At 46.2% G+C, this 21,284-nt stretch overlaps 1 protein-coding gene across 6 annotated transcripts in view; it reads right to left on the reverse strand.

Annotated features, from left to right (window-relative positions):
• Positions 1–20,505, reverse strand: part of eps8l2 (EPS8 signaling adaptor L2) — a 333,811-nt gene extending 313,306 nt beyond the window's left edge. For 5 of the 6 annotated variants that reach the window (XM_072466344.1, XM_072466339.1, XM_072466342.1 and 2 more), the window contains exon 1: positions 20,184–20,505. The gene's annotated coding sequence lies outside the window, so the exon portion shown is untranslated. The remainder of the gene's footprint in view (positions 1–20,183) is intronic. The other variant, XM_072466345.1, reaches the window with a different exon arrangement.
• Positions 20,506–21,284: the final 779 nt, after the last annotated feature.

Genomic DNA, 21,284 nt, shown 5'->3' on the forward strand with positions numbered 1-21,284 from the left:
AGGGAGTCAAGACAATGGATTAGGAACACAAAGTTCAAAAATGGAGGGCACAGAAACGCAGTGCCAGTTCAGATAGTACATCGGATAGTGAACAGGTCCGCAGGAAAAGGTCGAGAACTATTAAAGGACATCCCACAGCAGAAGAGAAAGATCAAGCAGTAGCAGTACAGAATGAGATACCAGGCGGGAGAGGGTACGTAGTTTATCAAGGTCTCGGAACGGGAGTAAGACTACAAGTACTAAAGAGTAGAAGCCCACATGCACTTGAGATTTTGGTGGCTTCCAATAAATTAGATGGAAAAAGTTATCAAAGATGCCAAACAGCAAGAACTGCATAGTTGGAGTGAATTTGGGGTATAGACAGAAGTACCGGATAGGGGACAAAGAGCTCTATCCCACAGATGGATTTGCACGGAAAAGGTGTTTCCGGATGGAACTTATAAGGCAAAGGCCAGGCTTGTGGCAAAGGGATTTGAAGAAAACTTACAACATTAGGATTTAAGGATAGATTCACTTACGGCAGGAAAGGTTATTTATTTTATTATTTTATTCTCCTCCTTTTTCACATTTTCTCCCACATTTACACCCATCAACAATAAACAATAATCAGCAAGATATGTCAATCCCCATAATAACTACGATCCCATCTGCCCATCAACCCCCAAACCTCAGCCCACTTGTTTTCATAAACAAATGACAAAAAGGAATCAGGGATTACCCATAGTCACCCTTAATCTACACAGCCCCCCTCCCCCACCCCACCACCCCAACTAATGTTCGATGTTATCCAGTTCTTGAAAGTGCATAAAAAATAGTGCCCATGACTTGTAGAACCCCTCCGGCCTTCCCCTCAATTCGAACTTAACCTTCTCAAGGGTCAAGTATTCCAACAGGTCCCCCCGCCACGCCAGGGCACTGGGTGAAGAGGCTGCTCTCCATCCCAGCAGGATCCGCCTTCGGGCGATCAACGAGGCAAAGGCTATGATATCTGCCTCCGCTCCAGTTTCCAACCCTCGCTGGCCGACACCCTGAATATGGCCTCCTGGGGACCCGGGTTCAGTTTCACACGCACCACCTTGGAAATTACCCTAAACACCTCCTTCCAGTACTCCCCTAGCTTTGGACAGGACCACAACATATGAACGTGATTCGCGGCCCCCCCCCCCCCACCCCCCGCAACGCTCACACACATCCTCTACTCCTTCAAAAAATCAGCTCATCCTCGCCCTCGTGAGGTGCGCTCTATATACCACCTTCAGCTGTATCAGCCCCAACCTCGCACATGAAGTGGAGGCATTCACTCTCCGGAGCACCTCACACCAGACCCCCTCCTCTATAACCTCTCCCAGATCTTCCTCCCACTTTGTTTTGATCCCTTCCAGTGGTGCCTTATCCTCTTCCAAAACGGCTCCATACACCGCTGACACTGCCCCCTTCTCCAGTCCCCTTGTCGTCAACACCTCCTCCAGCAATGTGGAGGCCGGTTCCTCTGGGAAGCTCTGTATCTCCTTCCTGGCAAAATCCCGAACCTGCATGTACCTAAACCCTTCTCCCTGCTCTAGCCCATACTTCGCTTCCAGCTCCCTCAATCCTGCAAACCGACCCCGAAGAAACAAATCTTTTAGTGTCGTAATCCCCTTCTCTTCCCATTTCCGAAAACTTCCATCCCACCTCCCTGGCTCAAATCTGTGGTTCCCCCGAATCGGCATTTCCCTTGACCCTAACCCCAACCCCAAGTGTTGGCGAAACTGCTTCCAGATTTTCAATGAAGCTATTAGTACCGGACTCCCTGAATATTTCCCCGGAGCTATCGGGAGCGGCGCTGTTGCAAGTGCTTGGAGCCCCGACCCCCTGCACAAACTCTCCTCCATTCCAGCCCACTGAGAATCCACCCCTCTGACCCAGCTCCGCACTTTCTCCACATTCGCCGCCCAGTAGTAGTACAACAAGTTCGGGAGACCCAAACCCCCTGCCTGCCTTCCCCTCTGTAGCAGCACCTTTCTCACTCTGGCCACCTTCCCTCCCCATATGAATGAGGAGGAAAGGTTATTTTAAAGATCTTCTTGGCTCTATTAGCCACAAAGGCATGGGAATGAAAATCTATAGATATAAAAGCGGTCTTCTTGCAGGGGCATCAGCTCCAGAGAGACATTTTCCTCCGTCCTCCTAAAGAGGCAGCTAACACAGAAGGGGTTCTCTTGAAGTTGAACAAATGCGTATATGGATTAAATGATGCGTCTAGAGTCTGGTATTTTTCGGTCAGGTCAGTTTTGTTAAAGTTAGGCTGTTGCCAGTTGAAAGCAGATCCGGCAATGTTTTACTGGCACTAAAAAGGAAATCTTTCTGGCATCTTCATGATGCATGTCGATGATTTTTTGTGGGGTGGGACTAGTGATTTCGAAGCTATTGTAATCTCAGGTTTGAGGAAAGAATTCAGGGTTGGAAGTCAGGCTTCTGGCACATTTAAATATATTGGACTGGAAATTAGACAGACTACGTAAGGGGCAACCTTACATCAGCAATCTTATTTGGAAAGCATCAGCCCAATAGCAATTAGCCGTGGCCGGGTTTCACAAAAAGATGCAATGGTTTCAAAGATGGAAAAAGAGCAACTGCGAAGTTTAATTGGGCAACTGAATTGATTAGGTAGACAGACTAGACCGGATGTGAGTTTTGATGTCTTAGAGTGGAGTACAAAAATGAATGATGCCAAAGTGGAAGACATAATAAGAGCAAATAAAGCGTTGATCAAAGTAAAAGTGCAGGAGTGTGTTTTGAGGTTCCGGGTTTTAGGTGACCGTAGGCCCTTGAAACCCATAGTTTATAGTGATGCGTCCTATGCAAATTTATGTGATGGGGTTTCAAGCGCAGGAGGTTTTATAATTTTCCTTTTGGAGAACAATGGTAAATGTTGCCCTCCTGTGTGGGAACAAAGAAAATAAGGAGAGTGGCCAAAAGCACTTTGGCTGCTGAGACGTTAAGCCTTGTAGAGGCGGTGGATATGGCCTTTTAAATATCTCAGATATTGACAGAAATTTTGGGATTAGGGGATTTGGGTAATATACATATTGAATGTCACATTGACAATAAATCCCTGTGGGAAAATGTGCACTCTACAAAAAGTGTCAATTAAAAAAGGTTAAGGATAGACATCGCAAGTTTGAAGTAGATGTTGGACAGAGGGGAAATAGCAAAAATTAAATGGGTTGACAGTAGCTATCAATTGTCAGACTGTTTTACAAAGGGGGGTTAGCTCACAGAAACTTTTGGATATTGTTAATGAAGGGCACCTGTTTCGGTGTTTTCTTTCTTCCAAAAATGAAAAAAAGAGAAGGGGGGAAATTGCCTGTGTGTTTGAGCTTCTTGTAATTTTGTTTTCACCTAATTACTTTTTCTCCAAGGAACGGGAAACTGTTAAGTAATGGGTTAAGAGACATTCAAATTAGTTGTCTCATTTATGTTAAGTATCCAATAATTGACACTGATCAGCAAAGGGGCTTCAGGTGGCCTTGTCAGGTGATGTGATGTTAGAGTTTTGTGCAGAGTCTGTTTGAAGTAAATTAAAGGTGTTTGTGGAAAAGGAGCAGAACCTTTGACTCTTTATACAACAGCAGCTAAGTCTAGCATCTGATACATGATTGAGGGGGCTTGACAGGTTGGATGAAGAGACGATATTTCCTCTGATGCAGGAACCTAGAACTAGGGAGCAGGTGTTTCAAAACAAGAGCTCACCTACTTAAGACAGATGAGGAGGAATTTCTTCAAGGGCTGTAAATCTTTGGAAATTTCTTTGTGGAGAGCAATGGATGCTGGGTTTCTGAATACATTCAGCACAGAGTTCAATAGATTTATCAACAAAGGGTTCAAGAGTCTTAGGGAACAGGTAAAATGGAGTTATGGCTACAATCAGATCAGTCATGATCTTGTTGAATGTTGGAGTAGGCACTGATGTGTTGGGTACTCTGGATCTGTGGAGACTGCGTTTACCTTAGCAGTAACAGAGACAGGCTACCAACACTTGTAATAGTACAACTCAGTAAAGAGCTGTTAAATATACTTGCACTGTGGGTCGACACTATGTTAGGTTGACTGAAGGCCTATGCCTAACCTGACCAGCCTATACTGCCAGCACATGGTGGATGTTTGTGCTACTGACTGCGGGCTCTGTCTCTCTCAGAGGCTGCATCCCGAATGAGTGGGAAAATTGGTGCCCTCTGTCTTTATAGTGACTGTGCCCTAACTGGTGATTGGCTGCTGTGCTGTGTGTTGATTGGTCTTGCAGTGTGTGTCAGTGGGTGTCTCTGCACCATCATATACTGATGTGTACATTATGACAGGCTCAATAGACCAAATGGCTTCTCCTGCAGTGGAGAAACAGATGTCAGCTTTTGGCTGAACAGAATTTCTGACAATTATCTCAAAGGCCCAGCTATGATAAGAAGAATGGTGGCTGAACAAACCCAGGCAAAACACTGCCTACAGATTGGAGTTGTATCATAATATTTCAACATCTGAAAATCCTGCTTCCTCCACAGGTTAATTATATCCAGAATCCTGATCCCGTATCCAGTAGTAGAACAGATGGTTCTGCAGACTTTGCTTTTCCCCAGGCTAGCAGCACCAGAGAGTATTATCTGTGCTTTGCTCACCGAGATGCCTTCATACAAAAAGGAGAAGAAACAGACGGCTGAATTTTGATCCTGGAGGTTGAAGTCCCACTGCTAGGCCATAAAGCAGGAGACAACCCCCCTTGGCCTAACCCTAACCCTTGGCCAGTGGTTGGAAGGCACATTCCTGATGCTGGCCAATTAATTGGCTGCCACCAGGGCTTCCGTCAAAGCTCCAGACTGAAGCCCACCAACAAAAGCTGCCAGCCTAAATCAATGACCTCCCCTTATGATGGAGGGAAGCAATGGGGAATGTTCGCTGCTGATGATACAATATGCAGCACCACTTGCAATGCTGCAGATACTAAAAGCAGTCTATGCCCAAATGCAGCAAGACCTGGACAAGAGTGAAGCTTGGGCTGATAATTAGCGAGTAACATTCACGCCACTCAACTGATAGGCAATGACCATTTCCCCCTTGACATTCAACAGCATTACCATCACTGAATCCCCCACTATCAGCTTCCTGGGGGTTACCATTGATCAGAAAGTAAACTGGACGGTCCACATAAATACCATGGCCGGGATTCTCCGATCCCACGCCGGGTCGAAGAATCGGCGCAAATCCCGCCACGCCGCTCCGATGCAGGTCCGCCGATTCTCCAGCAACCGGAGAATCAGCGTCAATTGCGCTGGCACGATCGCCGCAGCGCCGTTGAAAGCGGTCCCCATGGCGATTCTCCGCGCTCGACGGGCCGAGTGCCCGCCGGCGTTGTTTGTATATGGTCCTACCCGGCGGGATCTCGCGTTCTGGCTGTGGGGACCGTCCAGATGGGGGGGGGGCCTCTGCGGTGGCCAGGCCCGCGATTGGGGGCAACCGATTGGCAGGCGGGCTAATTCCAGGAGGGGGGGGGGGGCCATATGTTCCTCTGTGCCGGGTCCCTGTAGGGCTCCGCCATATTGCCCGGGCGCCGGCGCTGTGATGGCCATGGCGCACATGCGTGGACCCGCCCCAGCGTGGCACGCTCGTGCCGACTGTGGCAGGCCGGCTTTTGATGCCGGAACAGCGCACAGCACTCCGCTGCCGCCATTCTAGCCCCATAGGAAGGGGTGAATACCTGGGCCTGGAGACCCGTTGATGCCAGCGTCGCTCGCGCCGGTTTGGACGCTGGAGTCAACATTTGGCCGGGATTTCGGAGAATCCCAGCCCATGGCTACCAGAGCAGGTTGGAAGCTGGGAATTCTGCAAAGACCAACTTACATCCCGACTCCCCAAAGCCTGTCCACCATCTACAAGACAAGTCAGGATTGTGATGGAATTCTCTCCCAGTGCAGTTCGAACACCACAAGAAACCGGACACTATCCAGGGCAAGGTCTGCTTCATTGACACCCCATCCATGTTAAACACCGACACTCTGTACCACACAAGATGCACTGCAGCAACTCTCCAAGGAATCTTCAGCAGCATGCTCCTTCTAGCTGGCAACCTTGCAGGATTGGAGCACAACGAATACATGCACCACACTGCAAGCAACACATCCGGAGTTGGAATTATATTGCCATTCGGTTCCTATCTGTCGCTGGGTCAAAATCCTGAAACTCCCTTCCTGACAGCGCTGTGGGTGGACCTACACCATATGGACTACAGGGGTTCAAGGCAGAAAGCTCACAATTCAGGGCACATTTTGTCCCAGCCAGCAAGACATATCCTGTGAACAAAGTGAAAGTGACAGGCAATTCATCAGCAGCATCACCACTAGTGGTGGCCATTGGCGAGACTGCAGCTACAGGAGGAAAGTGTATTAATGGCTCGACATCCTTGAAGAATAGAAGAAATTGGGTCGGAGAATGTTGACGTCAAGCAGATCCCACTTATCATGTTGGAATAAGGAATTGCTGAGGGCAGGTGCTACTGTTGAGTGGAGTTGCTGTCCCATGCCCACTGCCCTTGGAGCTCACCAAGAGGTAGCTAGGGTTCACTGGATGGTCTTCCCCCATGCCCATAGGCACCCTACTGTTGGTAAAAAGTCCAGGGATGAGACTTAACTAATGAGGTCTTTAATTGGCCACTTTAGTGGTTTTTGAGATCCTAGTGAGTGGCCCATCTGCCAACTTTCCCGCCACTGGCAATGTGACACAGCAGTGGGAGGACATCAGGCACACCCCTCCCAATGTCTTCCTGCATCATTTGACCAGTCTTCCTTGCCTCCCAGCTTGTTGCCAAGGGGACCTGTAAAATTCCAGTCAAAAAGCAGTTTAATATGTTAATTACATTTCACTCACAGTAGAACATAATGAAATGCAAAACAGAGAGATCCTGCTCCAAATTCCTTACAAGTGTTTAGAAAAAGCACTCCACTTCCAAACTCCCACCCCAACCTACAGCACAAACAGAACTACTGAATTTACGCCCCGAATGATTGGAATTCCAGTGCAACACAACAACAATGTAAGCAATTTATCATTCTCCACGCACAAAACAAGCTTAAACGAACTTAAAACATATATACATATAGCACACACACTACTGCCGCTGCTTTCCTTTTTTAGTGCTTAATATATTTGGCTGTTAAAATTAGGAATTGGAGCAGGCCATTCTGCCCCTTGGGTGTGATCCAAATTCAATTAGATCACGGCTGATCTATAACTCCAATTCCCAGCCTGTGTTCCTTTTCACTGAAACCCTTGCCCAACAATAGGGTCTGCAGGTCATTATCTCGAAAGCTCCAATTGTTCTCGCAATTGTCCTTTGCTGACTTCAGACGAAATGGCAGGTCATATGAAGACATGGATTAAAACCAATAACTTAAATTAACTGACCATGGTTGTTTTCAGACCATGCTACGAGTTTACCTCTATCAAGGGATGGGAAAATAAACTGGCTGGAACAGACAGAACTAGAGTTCATCCATTAAAACGGTGGCTACCAGGGCAGGTCAGAGGCTAGGAATCCTACGGCGAGTTACTCACTTCCCAAAGCCTGCCCACCATCTACCAGGCATAAATCAGGAGTGTAATGGAATACTCTTCATTTGTAACTCCAACAACACAAACAGCTCGACACCATCCAGGACAAAGCAACCCACTTAATTGCTCTCCTTTCCACAAACATTCAAACCCCCCACCACTGTCAAATCGTGGCAGCCGTGTACACCATACAAGATGCACGGCAGTAACGCACCAAGGTTCCTTAGGCAGCACCTTCCAAGACCACTACCATCTAGAAGGACAAGAGCAGCAGATACCTGGGAACCCCACCACCTGGAGGTTCCCCTCCAAGTCACTCGCCACCCCGGCTTGGAAATATATCACTTTGCCGTTCCTTCATTGTCACTGGGTCAAAACCCTGGAACCCCCTTCCTAACAGCACTGTGGCTGTACCTACACCTAAGGGACTGCAGTGGTTCAAAAGGTAACTCACCATCTTCTGACTGGGGATGGGCAATAAATGCTGGCATAGCAAACGACACCCACATCCCAAAATAATTCTAGAATAACCAAAATCCTAAGCATAGAATCACAAAATGATGGCAGCACAGGAGGTTGTGTCGGTTCTCTGCAAGAGCTGCTCAGAAAACAAAAATCTAACATTGGCAGACTTGACATCCCAAAAATGTCTTTTAAATTATTTGCATCAAAAAGTTAATTATAAACGGTGCAGTGTCTTACTGTAGCTTGTGTCAAGAGCCCATGCATTGCTGTACCTCATTCATCATTAGATGCTACTCTGGGCTGCTGAGCTTTGACATGATTTGAGGAAGAGTACAGATGCACTAGACAGACCCTGTATTTATGTTAGTGCATTAACAAGCCTCAATCCGAAGCCTATGAGTGTACATGATGACATCAGTTGTCTGCATGCTGGATCAATTACATGCATTGGTGTAGCTGACAGCAAGGATACCATCTGCCATCAGTTGTAGCTTGCTAATGTAAATGCTCCAAGCACAATTGGAAAGAATTAGGCATTAGAAAACTGTAATGTTATCAGGGAGTTTTGGATGACAGTTTCGAATGGAACAAGATGCTTTCCTCATTTTTTTTAATGACATAATTTGAGCTTAATTATCTGCACAGCCTTGGAACCACTCCTTGCTATCCACTATTGTTTACATGGAGGGTGGTTACTATAACAACACAATGATCTAAATCTAATGCATTGAACTGTACGCCTGTCCTTATAACAGTTCAACCGGGTTCTTCAGTCTTGTGCAAATATTGACTGCTGTTAACAACTAGCAGTGGTAAACCTTCACAATAGGCTCTTTCAACTGTGCACTGCACCTGAATGCAAACACCCAATCCTTCTCCCACAAGCTGAACTTGTAAAGATGAAGGATCAGTTTTTTTTTCTACAGCAGTGAAGAGTCACATGGATGCTGTAAGCCACATTCTGGAACTCTACTTAAACATTATAACGTTCCCATGTTTGATTCACAGGGTATTAAGTGCTGGTTGTGGCATTCTTGCCTTGAAGTCAGAAGATTGTGGGTTTGAAATTCCAATCCAGATGCTTGGTTCCATAATTCAGGCTGTCATCTTTAGGATGAGTTTTTAAGCTCTATCATGTGGATGTATAGATCCCACAGCAGTATATTGCAGAGTAGATGGTGCTCCCCTGCATCCTGGCCATTATCCCTCATCCAACACCACGGAATACAACTTCTGATCACTTTGTCATTTATGGGTCTTTACTGTGTATAAATTGGCTGCCGCAGTGCCACATATAGTTTTGCAACAGTGACTGCACGTCTAAAGTACTTTGTTGGATGTATGGCAATTTACAATATAGAGGGCTCAAACAGGAGCAACCAGGTACAAATAAAGAGCAGCGCATAAGAGATCACAGGATTCAATTTGATTGACACTCCCACCAGACCGCTCAACAAAAGTCAATAATGAGTTTCACTCATTTTGATTTAAAAAATATGTTCATCTTATTATTTGTCACTTAAAAATTAAGCACAGATTGATGTTTTTTAAATAATTTGTCCTGGGAATAACTGGCGAGGTGAAGAGAAGAGCAGGTAAGGACAGACTGATTACGTTCTGCAACCTCCTCACCTCCCACCACCAACTCCCTGCCAGCTACGTCCCAAGTCCATCTGAAATTCCTGTTAGACCAGTGTGGATGGGTAGACATGCATCAGTCACAGCCCAACTGGACTAACTGGGTGGCATAGTAGTTAACACTGCTGCCTCAACGCCAGGGACCTGGGTTAGATTCTGACCTTGGGGGACAGCACAGTGGCTAGTACTGCTGTCTCGCTGCACTGAGGTCCCAGGTTCAATCCCAGCCCCAGGTCACTGTCCATGTGGAGTTTACACATTCTCCCAGTGTCTGCGTGGGTCTCATCCCCACAACCCAAAAAGCAGGGTAGGCGAATTGGCCACGCTAAATTGCCCCTTAATTGGAAAAGAATTGGGGACTCTAAATTCATTTAAAAAATCCCGACCTTGGGTGACTCTCTAAGTGTCTGCGTGGGTTTCCTTCAGGTGCTCCAGTTTCCTCCTACAGTCCAAAGCTGTGCAGGTTAGGTGAATTGGTCATGCTAAATTGCCCCCAAATGTGTCCAACGATGCGTAGGCTAGGTTACAGGGATAGGGCAAGGGAATTGACCTCTTGGCATGGGAGTAGGGTGCTGTTTCGGAGGGTTGGTGCAGAGTCGATGGGCCAAATGGCCTCCTTCTGCACTGAAGGGATTCTACAAACTCAATTCCTTCAGGAATTTTGCTGCGGCACTCACCAGAGCATTTGTGGGCCTGGATGGCTCAGAAGCAGAAATATATTGTGAATCAATCACTTTGTAAAATTGGGCATTTTGTTAAGCAGCATGCTTGTGCCACCCCACCCCATCTCATTCTTACGATCCTAGATAGTTTATGGCTGTTCTTGATGTTAACTGGGGAAAATCACCATTCATCATTTTTCTCATTTACATTAGGATTATAACAAAGGGGTGGGAAATATTGCAGGCCAGAAAAGGCAAAACACAGGTTCTACCCTCCCAATGTCCTTAATTTGCATTTAAAAAGTGACAGTGACGATTGGAGCATGGATCCATGCATGGGGAAACATTCAAACTACCTCAAATCAGCAAGACGACAGAGAAGCTTTAAAAAAAAAAAAAGATTTGTTCACCGAGTTGCGAATGAATTCAAACTGTGATTGTGAACATACAGTAATGTAAAACACAACAGGAGCTGAATTATCCATCCTCATTATTGACTTTTGCTGAGAGGTCGATAGCTTCTGAAACAGGCACGGAGATCATGACTCAATATTAATGTTCACCTGTTGCAGACAGCACATCACCTTCGGTGTTGAGTGGCTACATGCCTCAGCAGCGGTCACAGCTTTGAGCAATACTAGCACTGCTTAAAGGGAAAAGGTCCAAAATAACTGGAACCTTTTGTGGCACCCATGCTACCCCTTTGGATGATGAGTCGAAGGCATATCATTAGTTTTCACATGAACTGATGACACCTGGCTCTTCCTCAGCAACAATTGCTGCGACTTCTCCATTGCTACTAAGACATCAGACATGACATCCAATACTGGTGGAGCAGAAATTTCCTCCAATTAAACGTTGGGAAGACTGATGCCATTTCTTCTTTTATAGTCTCCATTGCATTTCTAAGCTATCAACTCCACTCCCTCTCCTGGGCAAGTCTCATAATTAAGTCAAACTATTTGCAACCTTAAGTATCACATTTGAATCATAGAATCCCTACAATGCAGAATCCCTACAATGCAGAGAAGGCCATTTGGCTTATCACGTCTGCACTGACCCTCTGAAAAAACACCCTACCTAGGCCCAATCCCCCACCCTATCTTTGTAACCCCACCTGGGGACAATTTAGCATATCCAATCCACCTAACCTGCATATCTTGGGACAGTGGGAGGAAACTGGAGCACGCGGAGGAAACCCACGCTGACACTGGGAGAACGTTCAAACTCCACACAGTCATCCGAAGTTGAACTGGGGTCCCTAGCGGTGTGAGGCAGTGCTAACCACTGTGTCACCATGCCTCCCCAGATCCAAAGATTTACTTCTAACCTCATATTTGTATCATCACTAAAACCGCCTGTTTCTACCTCTGAAAGTTTGCCGAACTTCACCTTGTTTTAGTTCATCTACTGCTTAGAACACCATTTATGACTTCATTACCACTATAGACTGCACTAATCCACCGCATGCCTGGCTGATCTCCCATATGCTTCTGTAAATTTGAATTAATCTTAAACTGTGCTGCTCATGCCTTTTGCACTAAATTTTCTTCCCCCATCACCCCTGTGCTTGCTAATCAACATAAGCTCCAAGTCAGAGCCGGGCAACACCTTCCCTCCCATCTCCCTCCAGAGTTTAATTACATCACCTCAAGTTGCCTAGGACAGGCCTCAAGATTCGGAATAAGCTCCACACTTCTTTACCTTGCTTTCCTCCTTTGTGGTATTCCTGAAAACCTACCTCCTGGACCAAATGTTTGGTCACCTGACCTTATAAGGCTCATGTCCAATTTTTTTTCTAACGGCAAGGTAAAGTCGGCATAGTCCCAGATGACCATAAGCCGATTTCCCCTTTGAAGGCAAGAGCTAACTGGTGGTGATCCCCACACCTCAGGCGAGGGGCAAGGCTGAGAAGATGGGCCTTCATGAATAACATCAGCCGGTACAGGAATTGAACCCTCACTGCAGGTCTCGCTCTGTATCACAAACAAGCTGTCTAGCCAAGTGAGCTAAACCAGCCCCCGGTAATGCTACTGATAAGCACTTCAGGGCATCTCTTTACATTAAAAAGATACTTTTTAAATGCAAGATGCTGTTGTGTTAGCTTTTATATTTGCATTGTGGCCAAGTGGACTCTTATGATGGTCAAAGTTACAGCGGACAGGGATATTAGTGAATGTAGAATTTGGGGTTGTGTTTACAAGTACCACAACCAGGTGAGGTGGTCATGGTCAATCTGGTGGGAAAGGGGCTACATTGGTTACGTGCTCTCTCCCTCCTGCGCAGCTGGTCACTATATAGCAGACAGCAAGGTTTCACATCACATAATTATCGCAAATCTTGATATGCGATCTGTAGAGTATTATAGAGATCCTAAAGAGCGACCTAGGCAGCAAAGCGTTATTTCAGCACATCAACAGCCTGTTCGGTCACCTTTTGTATGGCTGCTGGGTTTTTATTGTTTGCTTGCTGCTCATGGTGTGCGTAGGTTTCACACTGGAGTCATGAGCCACGTCAAAGTATAGTCCTTGCTACCAAGTAGTCATTTTCTGGGGTGTCATGCTGATTCGAATACTGCTGGTACAGTGGACTACTGCAGAATGAAGTTAATGTAACCGCGTCTAGAATACCAGGCACTGACCTGCATGAAATGTTACTTATGGTCACACCGCAGCTGGAATTTGAGAGAATCAAATCCCCCCTTAGGCTGTGCTACATCTTGGAATTGACAAGCAGCACCTGCGGAGTGCTGTGCGCGCAATAGATGGCATCCTGCACCACGGTGAAACCTGCTATCTTCTCAAAGCTGTGTGCATACTTCACCTGCTTTGTTCTGGCCAAAGAGAATGAAATGTATTCAGCTCTTTTGGAATACAAAGCCGTGGCACCTCTCTTATACAAAAAGGTAATTGGTAAAATGAGAGATACTGCAGTCTGGAAGGAGCCTGACAAGTTCATGGCCGTAGCCACCTCGACAGCTATTGGGCAATGTCCCCCTTGTCCCATTGAGTTGAAATAGGTTTGAAGGAGGGCAGCCTTAATGCACAGATTGTCTCACAAACAGGGCGAATCACTGAGGGAAGATTCCCAACCCCCAACATAATTTTGGCACCAGCCACTTCTGCTTGGCCAGTTTTCTCCAGCCATTCAACAGTCATCGGGCCTTTAATTGGCTTGAGACAGGCCTTCTGCCCCAGAGAGGAAGTCCCACCTCCTAGAGCTACCGGCCAATCAGATGGCTAGCAGCTCTCGTTCCAGCAGCATCACTAGGAGTGAAGACGACAGCTGGCACAACAGCTAGTCCCCTGCAGTAGGAGCCACAGAGCCCAGACCTGTAAAAAAAAGTCTGTGGACTTGCTGGGGCCAGGGAGGCAGACCCTGATGAAAGGGGGGGGGGGGGGAATCCAATGTATACAAGGTGTCCAACCTAGGATTCACCTTATGCAGTCCTGCCACAATCTCACCAGCTTACTCTGCCATGGGTTAAATCCCTCAAGGGCCTCAATTTACCCACTGCTCAGTTGGCCACCCTCTCCCTCCCCTACATGGGCATGATACCCACAAGGGCAGTCAAGGGCTAGTAGATGACACTGCTGCCATAGTACCCAATGTTTTTACGTATGGGTCACTTTGCATAGTTCCCACTGATTGCATGCGCACCAGCAAACTCACCTAATCTGCACCCAGTGCTGCTCATATGAGAAACGTGCCCACGTACTCTGGATTGAGAGATAAAACAGAATGCATAATGCTGAAAAGCTTGGACCAGGCACCAGGTTTTGTGGCCAAGATCTTTCTGCGTCAGATCCACCGAGTGTGCAAGCACTGCAAAGACAAAGCAATTGCACAGCAGGTTTTTCCTGGAGGATTGTGGCGACCATCTGTCTGTTAAAATCAGACATTTTGGGCTTTAAAGGGGTGGGGTGGTGCCAGGGAAGCCTGGTAATTTCTCAGAGATTGTTAAATGTTTTACTAGTTGGAAAATGCAGTCCACTATTTTGTTACCAGAATAAAGCCAGTTTTCCTGACTTTGACCTTCAGGCTTTCTTAGCCCTCAAGGTGGGAAAGTTAGGGACGAAAAGAAAAAAGGGGTAAGAGATCACCAAGTTCCAACACCATTAGCAATACCTTGGGGTTTTAGGGGCTTCTCTGGTAAAATGTAGCTTGGTCCGTGCAAGCCCAAAAGAACATTTAAAAAACAGGACAGGGCTGTCATAGAATTTACAGTGAAGGAGACCATTCGGTCCATCGAGTCTGCACCGGCTCTTTTGAAAGAGCACTCTACCCAAGCCCACACCTCCACCCTATCCCCATAACCCAGCAACCCCACCCAATGTCATTTTTATCAATGACCTAGAGGAAGGCGCAGAAGGGTGGGTGAGTAAATTTGCAGACGATACTAAAGTCGGTGGTGTTGTCGATAGTGTGGAAGGATGTAGCAGGTTACAGAGGGATATAGATAAGCTGCAGAGCTGGGCTGAGAGGTGGCAAATGGAGTTTAATGTAGAGAAGTGTGAGGTGATTCACTTTGGAAGGAATAACAGGAATGCGGAATATTTGGCTAATGGTAAAGTTCTTGAAAGTGTGGATGAGCAGAGGGATCTAGGTGTCCATGTACATAGATCCCTGAAAGTTGCCACCCAGGTTGATAGGGTTGTGAAGAAGGCCTATGGAGTGTTGGCCTTTATTGGTAGAGGGATTGAGTTCCGGAGTCGGGAGGTCATGTTGCAGCTGTACAGAACTCTGGTACGGCCGCATTTGGAGTATTGCGTACAGTTCTGGTCACCGCATTATAGGAAGGACGTGGAGGCTTTGGAGCGGGTACAGAGGAGATTTACCAGGATGTTGCCTGGTATGGAGGGAAAATCTTATGAGGAAAGGCTGATGGACTCGAGGTTGTTTTCGTTGGAGAGAAGAAGGTTAAGAGGAGACTTAATAGAGGCATACAAAATGATCAGGGGGTTGGATAGGGTGGACAGTGAGAGCCTTCTCCCGCGGAAGGAAATGGCTGGCACGAGGGGACATAACTTTAAACTGAGGGGTAATAGATATAGGACAGAGGTCAGAGGTAGGTTCTTTACGCAAAGAGTAGTGAGGCCGTGGAATGCCCTACCTGCTACAGTAGTGAACTCGCCAACATTGAGGGCATTTAAAAGTTTATTGGATAAACATATGGATGATAATGGCATAGTGTAGGTTAGATGGCTTTTGTTTCGGTGCAACATCGTGGGCCGAAGGGCCTGTACTGCGCTGTATCGTTCTATGTTCTAATACTAAGGGCATTTTGGACACTAAGGGCAATTTCGCATGGCCAATCCACCTAATCTGCACATCTTTGGACTGTGGGAGGAAACCGGAGCACCCGGAGGAAACCCATGCACTCACGGGGAGAACGTGCAGACTCCACACAGACAGTGACCCAAGCCAGTAATCGAACCTGGGACCCTGGAGCTGTGAAGCAATTGTGCTAGCCACTATGCTACCGTGCTGCCCTTAATCATCGGAGATCTCATCTGGAATTGCTGGATGGGCTGGTGCATGCATGCCCTAAAAGATGGCACAGTAATGATCTCTGAACCCCTTGCCAATTAAAAGTATCTCAGGGGGAAGGATGATAAGTTGCACATAGGGCTCATCCATGGCCTGTGCCGGTGGTAGCTTTCTGAACATGTCACCCCAACATAAAAACTTCCAGTGGCCTTGGGGCTGGACAACAGCAGCTTCGGAGTATGACAAATGGGTCAGAAAAATAATTATTTGAATAGCCTACAATATCTTCAACTTGGATCCTTGTTTCTACATATATCCTATTTGCATCAAGCACAAATATCCCCAACCTCAATGATGGGAGAGCCGAGCATATATCAGTGCAAAAGAGACGGCCGAATCATTTCTACAATCTTCTGCCAGAATTGCAAAGTAGATGATCCATCTCGACCTTCTCCAGAGGTGCACAGCCTCTCCACCAGTCTTCAGCAAATACATGTCACTCCATACATCTAGAAATGACTGAAGACACTGGATACTGCAAAGGCTATGGGACTTGAGAATATTCCAGCAATAATACTGATAAATTGTTCCGAAGCTTGCTGTACCTCTAGCCAAGTTGTTCCAGTAAAGTTACAACATTGGCATCTACCCAGCAATGTGGGTACATGAAAAACAGATCAAATCCAGCCCAGCCAACCCATCAGTTTACTCTTGATCGTCAACAAAGGTGATGGAAGGGGGTCATCAACAGCGCAATCAAGCAGTTCGTGCTGAGCAATAATCTTCTCTGACAGTTTGAGGTCTGCCAGGATCACTCAGCTCCTGACCTCATTACAGCCTTGGTTCAAACATAGACAAAAGAGCTGAAATCCAGAGGTGAGGGGGAACATCACTGCTCTTGACAAGGCAACATTTCATCGAGTGCTGCATCAACGAGCCACAGCAGAATTGGAATAAATGGGAATTAGGGGGAGAACTCTCCACTGGTTGAAGTTTTGCCGAGCACAAAAGGAAGATGGTTGTGGGATATCAAACATCACTGCAGGAGTACCTTAGGGTAGTGTCCTTCCTTCCATCATAAGGTCAGAAGTGGGGATGTTAGCTGATGCACAATGTTCAGCACAATTCTCGATGACTCAGATACTGAAGCAGTCCATGTCCAAATGCAGTAAGAGCTGGACAATAGCCAAGCTTGGGCTGACAAATGCAAATAATATTTGCGTCACACAATTGCCAAGCAATTCAATGGCATTACCATCACGGAATCCCCCATTATCATCATGCTGCGAGTTATGGTTGACCAGAAACCGAACTGGACTAGCCACATAAATACTGTCTACAAGAGCAGGTCAGGGCTAGGAATCCTGCAGCGAGTAACTCACCTCCTGACCCCCCCTCCCCCCAATCGAAGGTACAATTGTGATGGAGTACTCCTGAGAGCAGCTTCAACAACACTGAACATGCTTGACACCACAAAACAGCCTGCTTGACTGCCACCTCACTCACATTCACTCCCTCCACTATCAATGTACAAGGGCAGCAGTTGAGTACCATCTACATGATGCACTGCAGTAACTCAGCAAGACCCCCTTGACAGCACCTTCCAAACCCAAACCCACAACCAACTGATGGGCAATGACAGCAAATACATGGGAGCACAACCACCTGAAGTTCCCATCCAAACCACTTACTATCCTGTTGTGTTTCTTTTACTCTGTCTTTTCTGTGGCTCTGTTCCAATTATGGCAATCAGTGAGTTTGCCCTTCTTTTTATGTCATCTATGTCCGAATGCTTAGACTCGCCAGGTATCGAATGATACCACCACAAGTTTCAACCGGCTATCGATCAAAGAGCCAAACACCAGTTAGTTAGTTCAAGGGACTTTATTTACAAACAATTAGTCATGCAACATAAACACTACTAGTTAACTACGCCCATCAACTAAGACAACCTGTACTTAACTTCGGGCACCCGGCTTAGGTCAAAAAACAGTGGCCGCTGTTCAATTCTGGATCTCTCGGGTTCGAAGAAGAAACTGCTGCTCAGCTGGGCTCATCCGTGTGGTAGCGGGCATTGAACTTGGACTCGCTTCTGGTGTTGCTGCAATTGGCGATGGCCGTGACCAGGGTACCAAGGCCAAGAGAGAGCGAACATATGGCGAACACTTCTTTTTATACTCGGGGGGGGGGGGGGGGTTCGCTCTCTTTTGGGTGGTTCTTCAATTTGGGCCTTACTAATTGGGTGATCTATGATCATTCTGTTCGATTCCTTAGCCAATAAGTGGACGGGGGTCTGGATGGTTGGGAGTGTCCCAAGCGGTCACTGACCCAGTTGTTTGCATTTCCCTTGAATAGGGAGTGGCGCCGAAATGTCTGGACTGTCCCAGTTGCTTGAGTACCAATCCTTTGTTTTGGTGAAGATGGGCCATCAAATGTTAATCGGCCCCATTAAAATGCTAATTGGATGGAGTTTCGATAGTCTGGACTTTTTGCTGACAAATATGCATTTCATGCTCTGAGCCTGCCTGAGTCTCGGCTTGTCCATTTTACCCACTAGGCTTTGAGAGTTTCTCTGTACCTAGTTGGAAGTGGCCATCCCAGATGGCTACAATCCTGACTTGGAAATATCACCATTCCTTCACTGTGACTGGGTCAAAGTCCTGAAACTCCTTCCCTAACAGCACTGTGGGTGTACCTAAACTACATGGACTGCATTGGTTCAAATGGCAGCTCACCACCACTTTCTCAAGGGCCATAAGAGATGGGCAATAAATGCTGGCCTTGCCAGAGACACCAATATCCCATGAAGGAATTTAAAAAGAGAGCACCTACATTTCATAGCTACCATCCGATGAAAATGTTTCACATTAACTAAGGTTAGTTTGGCATGATCTTAGCAAAATCGTAACCTAATCAGATGGAAAACATACAAAAGGAATATTTAAAAGGCAAGAGTAACTAGAATTCGGTTGTATGTGGATGTATTTAAATTGCTGGTTCATTCCCAAAAGTAGACTGTCATCCAGCTTAGCTCACAGGTTGCCAAAATCACACCATTTATACTGTGGGAACATCCTTAATATCAGGTGCAGGCTCACTTGTGTTACCATTGGTAACAGTATAAACAAATGTGGCCAGATCTAGCAAAGTCTACTCGCCGGTGCAAGTATTTTGGCTTGGCTGCTGTTGACACCTAAAAAGACTGAGCATTATCCAAGGCTTCAGCACCAGCTTTTATTTTATAGGGTTGACTCCAAAAGTATTTTTGTCGTCATTGGCAACCCTACAAATTAAGTGGGATTTAAGCCTCTGCATTACGATAAAGACCAAAAGGGTTAAGAATTCAACTCAAAAAAGGGGCAACGCATTATGGAAACCTGAAACTCTGCCTGCAACTCAAATTCTTATAATGTGATGTCCCTTATTAACTTTACGCTGGTTTTCATTTAAGCAATAAACAATTTAGTCAACCCAACAGAACAGTTATACGGACAGAAGAGGGGGTCATGCAAACTCAAAGCATTAACTGTTTCTCTCTTCACAGATGTGGCCAGACCTGCTGAGTTTATCCAATTTCTTCTGTTTTTATTTCAGATTTCCAGCATCCACAGTATATTGCTTTTATTTTAAACTTTAAAATACAGTTTCTCCTTATTTCAAATTCTGATATTTCCTGGATGCACAATGCAGCTCATAACCTTAAATTTCAATAGACGGAGTATTATTTCCAATTTCCAACTCTAAGCAGATTTAAAAGCTGCCTAATCACCAAGGATGGACACAGCAGTAATTTATAGCGAACCTCAAAAGGAAATCCCTTTTTTAAATGGCATGTTCCCCTTCTCATCCCCAGCAACCGTCCTGCCCTCTATCCAACCATTCCTGAAGAAAGCACCTCAAGCAATTGGTGGCCTAAGCAACATTTTCCTTCACTCACGATAAACATTCTCCACTATCTGACACACTCTGCACCAGAGAAAAATGTCAAGCCCCATTTTATTTGCTGGACAGAAACCAAAGGCAGACTCACTTCATAATGTGCATTGACTGGTGCCCCCTTCAGACAATGCACTGAAGGTCAACACAGTTAATATATCATCTGAAATTGAACATTAACAAGAGGCCCATCTCAAGTGGGGTTTATCCACCCCAGAAATAATTAATCCGACAAATTAATGACATGGGATGAGCAGGTGCTCTCAAAAAGAACTCCCATCACCACAAAAGCAGATTTCAACTTACTTTAGTTTCCTTAACAACATGAGCACGGGCAGTCCATAATTTAAATGTGTGGCCACAATTAGATACAGTCAATACTTGATTATGAAGCAGAACACTTCTCAATTTGCTTACCAAACAACCAGCCACTGTAAGCTCCTTCCCAGCTTCACTCAAACTTTCCAGCCATTCGACCTGCTTGCACTTGTGTCTAAGAGGTGACGAGGAGTCAACGCCTTATTTCGTCTCCCGTCCCCGTCAGCTGAACTTTGTTCTGCTAGATAATCAGTTTTACAATGGCAATGCAACCAGTTCTATCTGCGTCACTCTGTGGTAGACGCTAAATTGCTGGAATAACCAGTCTCACTACGTCACTTGCTTGTCGGCTGTCTCGATTCAATGCTTTATTTTTGTCTCTCTCAGCTGAGAGCTGCCACAGAGCAGTGTTAACACCCTGTGCTGCAGGTAGAGGCTCAACTCGCATTGGAGCCCAGCTCTACAGGTGGGAGGGACTTAAAGCAGGCCAGCAGGTTACGTTGGATACCCGCACGGCTGCTATTTAAACTGACTGGAAGAACTCTCCATCTCAGTTGCCACTTCAACTAACTCAGTGTTCCATAGCTGTTGTTTACGCAACCCTCCGGCACACAGCTCAATAATTAAACAGGTATTATAAACATGGATTTGTGCAGTTGTTCATCATTTAATCAGGACCCTTGGCGACTCAGGTGGAAAGGAAGATGCAAACAGCTGATGGGAAAAGTAACGACACGGGGGGGCGTAGCTATGTGATTAAGGAGGCATAAGAAAGGAAAGGGAGTCACAAGCTGATGAGTTAGGATGCGTAGAAAGTTGTGGGTTCGCTAAATCACCCACAACAAGGCCTTCCAACAAAGGTGGCTTATTCCTGAGATGAACAGCTATATACGTGTGCTCTGCCCACATTCCTGGTCACCTGAGGAAGGAGCTGCGCTCGGAAAGCTAGTGATTCCAAACAAACCTGTTGGACTTTCACCTGGTGTTGTAAGACTTCTTACTGTGCACATTCCTGGGGATAACTCCCACGCTCCTGACACTTGACCTCTTTGTAGTCGCATCATCATGTTTTATCATAGAATTTACAGTGCAGAAGGAGGCCATTCGGCCCATCGAGTCTGCACCGGCTCTTGGAAAGAGCACTCTACCCAAGGTCAACACCTCCACCCTATCCCCATAACCCAGTAACCCCACCCAACA

The sequence above is a fragment of the Scyliorhinus torazame genome, chromosome 10, assembly GCF_047496885.1.
Source record: "Scyliorhinus torazame isolate Kashiwa2021f chromosome 10, sScyTor2.1, whole genome shotgun sequence".
Classification (NCBI taxonomy): domain Eukaryota; kingdom Metazoa; phylum Chordata; class Chondrichthyes; order Carcharhiniformes; family Scyliorhinidae; genus Scyliorhinus; species Scyliorhinus torazame.